The following is a 4,559-nucleotide window of genomic DNA, read 5'->3' on the forward strand; positions in this document are numbered from 1 at the left end:
TGGTAGGTTGCGGCTTGGCACAGCAGTCCGGTTTAGTCGTCTCCTCATGCTTGGTACGTCTATAATTAGCCAATGTGTCACAATCAGTTTGTCACAACATTGCCTTTCTGGCAGTCAGTAAAGGATTGCAAAATTCAAATTGAAGCCCATGTATCAATGCAATTTAAGTTCACGCAAAGTATGCAGTTGCACATCCGAAAATAACATTTTTTCTTCAAATAAAATACTACATATGCTTGGACTTTCATGAAATGATGGTATAGGCAATTAGTTCAATTACGCGGCGCGTGCGGCAAGTTTTCTTTGTGCCCGTCAGCCGGCGCATCTACCGTACCAAACCTTTGCCTCCCAATAAATTCCGCAATGAGCTAGAAGGACACCACGGCAGTGATGGGAGATTAATGCATGCGTGCGTGGCCCGCGCTGCACCCTTTACAAAATGGACTCGGATATAAACATCCAGGAAACATGCCACCGAGCTGTAGTACGCGAGTTTTTGCTGAATAGAAAAACAAGAGCTAGAACGCTTGCCCTCGCCGTAAAAGCAGCGAAAGGCAAAGCTCGCTAAATGTTATGCACTCGATCACACTTGTCAAATCTGCCTGACGTTTCGACGTTCTACCGTGTAGAAAAAACATGGTCAGCTGCTCGTGCGCGTTGAAATATTATGCCTTGTGGGCGGTAAACACAAATTACAGCAAAGCAGCTCGTTTTGTCAAATGCCTTTACAACAATGCGTAAATTAGCGTTTACGAGGAAAGCTGATGCTTACCGGGAAAGAAATAATCATCCCAAGTGAAATGCTTCGAACAAGCGACCATTGTCGCGGTAACTTCTTTTGCAATCTAAGTTTTTTATCCATAACGCTCTTCGGACAGCGTCGTCTGCTTCTTTTGGAAAAGTATGAAATGACAGTGTGCGGTCTTTCCAGCGTGACGGCCTACAAAATGGAGCGCTACAGAACTGCTTCGACGTACGCTTATTCGTTTTCTGATCTTCACGTGGTGACATCAGGATGTATCGCGAACAAAGATGCCGTTTAGGCACGACCGATCAACGGAGTTCCGTCCAGACCGTGGTCAGGCACTGTACGACCGGCTTTATCCAGACTTCCGCCATGGTCCAGACGGAATGCTGCAACTGCAAGCGTCAGCCCGTGACGTCAGTGGAGATGCGGCGGCGCTGGCGACAGCAGTGACTTTCGTGGTGTAGGCAAAGTGGGCAAAAGCCCGAGCCGTCTGCACTGGATGTCAAACGCCATATTGTCGTATGGCGTTTGACAACTTCTTTTTAAGTGTAATTCTGTCTAGGACGTATCGCTGGAGCGACAGTATTATAAAGCTTATTTACCCTATATGCAGCAGCATATCAGACTGTAAGCAAAACTGCGCGATTCGCTACACCCAGCTTGCATTTTGGTGGTGTCTGGATGCACAACACATGTTATTCGGGGAGTTTTTAAAAATAGACTGCTTCCGCAATGACGCACCATACTTTATCACACACTTCTTCAAAGCGCTGGTCAACGTTTAACGACCGGCCACCACTTCTGATGCTCTGCGAAATGAGAAAAATGTTCCGTTAAGTTGTGTTTACATGTATACGGGTCGCCCTCCCAACTCGCACCCCAACATGTTTCGCGGTATTTTAAAAATACTTCGTCTCGGTAATGAGATTTCATATTTTGACGATCTGTTCTAGGATGTTCATAGTTACTTTGTACCGAATAACGACATCACAGGTGCCCAATGAAATGAAAAAGCTACTTTGGAATATTTCGATTCCATGTATTCCTATGGACGCCAACCCTATTTTTCACCCCCAGTCGGCTGCGGCGCCCCCTTTGTAAACACGGTGCAAGCGAGCGACAAAATTAAAACCCACGAAGAAAACGAGACCACGCACAAAATGATGTGGATACCGGGGCACATGGGATACTGCATGCTTTAAGGAGACTGCTGTTTAGTTTCCACAGATACCAGTTAAATTTCTGCTTTCTTTTCTTAGTAGCGAATGTGAAAGTACAGTGAACTAGTGAAAGTGACCAGGATATGGTTACTGAATCTAATTGGATGTAATCAGTAATCGACACAAGACGCGAGCATTTCCAAAAAAAATATAAGCTCTATCCAGTCGCGCATGACTGTGTCCCTGAAAGTGCGTGGACTGCACGCTTCCATTTGACACACTGATGGTATCATCTTCCAACCCGTTTTCGATGGCAAGTTCACTAAAAAGTGCAGCACTTTGGTCATATTGATAGTAACCTATCTTCCGCGGCACACACACTGTTGAAATCGCCCAGTAAAACAATAAGTTTGTTACATTTGATAAGGGTGCCTCTCACTTCGAATAACGTTTTCCGTTCCCTTGCACGGTTCGGAGCGTACAAGTTAATTATCCGCCATTCAGTATTCATGAGTGACATATCACACACCACAAACTGACCAGAAGGACTACTGCTCACTTCATGTACAACCGCGTTCAATGCCTTTCTGATAAAGAGTGCACAACCACCCGACAAACCAACTGAATGTTATACACATGCATTAAACAATGAGCAAAAAGGCATCACCATTCTGTCAGTGCCAATTCTTCACTTTTTACTGTCTTTGATTTCCTGAACAGCAATGATATCTAACTCCCGCTCATCGAACAGTCTGTTTAGCTGGTACTGCCTTCGCCTAGAGGTAAGGTCACGCACATTAATCGTGGCAAAACGGATTGCTGTTTGTTGACCTATTTTAAAGCTGTGAATAATAGTCTGCTGATCTCACCAAGACGTGTCGTTAACGGGGCTGTCGGCGTGTAGCCTATCGCAGTCCAGGGACAAAAGCCGGTTCCTGCTGGTGGTGTCAAGTGGGCGGATCACCCGTCCTCTTTAAACCTCCCCAACGTTAGGCGTCACGGAGAGTCTTCCTCTTCTGTAGTGTTGTGCTTTTGAAGGATGCTCCTGGCTTCTTGGTTGCAGATCGATATCTCCGTGCAGTCTTTTCCACGTTTCTTCTTGTCGGGCTTGTTTTGCAATGCCTGGGATGCTGACTTCAAGCGGTTCAGTAGTCCCCTTTAGTGCACTTGTACTCTCAGTCGGCGCCGCATGTGATGCTGTTCCCCCCTTTGTTGGAGCCTCTTCAGCCCTTGCGTTCGCCTGATGAGCGTTCCGCATTTCTCGCAGATGCTATGCTTTCCTCCGCTTCTGCCTCGTCCATGGTTCAGTTTTTTTCACTTGTAATTGTTGCAACACCAGCATAAGTTTTGGTGCAGCGTTCAGTCGCGTGTCCAAAACGTTTGCACACATCATACTTTGGGGCATGGCACTCACGTCTAATATGACCAAGTTGTTGACATCGAAGACACAGAGGTGCTCGACCAGGAACCACAACAAGCGCTTGTTCACCCCCTACTTGTATTTGATGAGGGATGTCATCACGGGATACCCCTGTTTTTATCATAAACACCACGGTACGAGTCATGATGTTTTGCTGACTGTAGCCGTCAACTCGTCACTTGTCCATTCCCATCTCAACCACCCGTCCACAAGGCGCTAGGGCTTCACGCACATCATCTTCACGCACATGAGACAGCAGCCAATGTAGCTTGACTCTCACATCTTGTTGGTTTGGATCGATTGTCAAACATTTAAGCCCCTTGACTGTCAACATCGGTTTTGCAAGCAGCTTCTTAACGCCTTCGGAGCTTTTGCAGGTTACTGCCCACACGCGATTCATTTGATACGAGCCGAGCGCAAATACTTCGGTGGGCGGTACCCATTGGAAAAGCGGCTCTCTAAAATCTTCGACGCGATATGAGCGCCCGGAAACATCAACATGCAAGAAAACAGTATTCTCGATAACGTACCCAGTTGGCAGCGGAGGCAAAAGAACGACGTAATCTTGAGTAACTTCAGCCCTGGTACCGCGGCCTGATTAGGCCACTGAAACCGCTCCTTGAGAGCTCATGATATGTCCGTCCGTCACGCTCGGTGGCCGGAAGTCCACGGCCGCCCGAGAGGGATGGGTAGCAGAGGATGGAGGGGGGAGAAGGGGCGCGGAGGGTGGGAAAATAAAAAGAAACTGCCGTGACCAGGATTCGAACCTGGGTTATTGCGGCCACAACGCAAGGTACTAACCACTATACGATCACGGCCACCCGGGGAGGGATGGGTAGCAGAGGGAAAGCGCCGGTGCCAAGGCGGACCAGTCTATACGAGCGCGGATGACGGAGGGGGGAGAAGGGGCGCGGGGAGTTGGAAAATAAAAAGCACCAGCCATGACCAGGATTCGAACCTGGGTTACTGCGGCCACAAAACGAGGTACTAACCCGGGGAGGGATGGGTAGCAGAGGGAAAGTGCCGGCGCCAAGGCGGACCAGGAGGGGGGAGAAGGGGCGCGGAGAGTGGGAAAATAAAAAAAAGCACTTGCTCTGACCATGGATTCGAACCTGGGTTACTGCGGCCACAACACGAGGTACTATAACCACTATACGATCACGCGTTTTTGTTTTCCTTCTTTCTTTATTGTCGACTTCGATATTCAAAACAGAAACGAGCAATATAACAT

At 47.9% G+C, this 4,559-nt stretch overlaps 1 non-coding gene and 1 pseudogene across 1 annotated transcript; both read right to left on the reverse strand.

The window, feature by feature from the left end:
* Positions 1-2,584: 2,584 nt before the first annotated feature.
* On the reverse strand, positions 2,585-3,959 carry LOC146172754 (uncharacterized; annotated as a pseudogene).
* A 115-nt stretch (positions 3,960-4,074) lies between these two features.
* On the reverse strand, positions 4,075-4,146 carry TRNAH-GUG (transfer RNA histidin (anticodon GUG)). Its single transcript has one exon. It is a non-coding gene; the product is annotated as a tRNA-His (tRNA).
* Between the last annotated feature and the right edge of the window lie 413 nt (positions 4,147-4,559).

The sequence above is a fragment of the Amblyomma maculatum genome, chromosome 11 (genome assembly GCF_055883805.1).
Source record: "Amblyomma maculatum isolate TAMU_Amacu chromosome 11, ASM5588380v1, whole genome shotgun sequence".
Classification (NCBI taxonomy): domain Eukaryota; kingdom Metazoa; phylum Arthropoda; class Arachnida; order Ixodida; family Ixodidae; genus Amblyomma; species Amblyomma maculatum.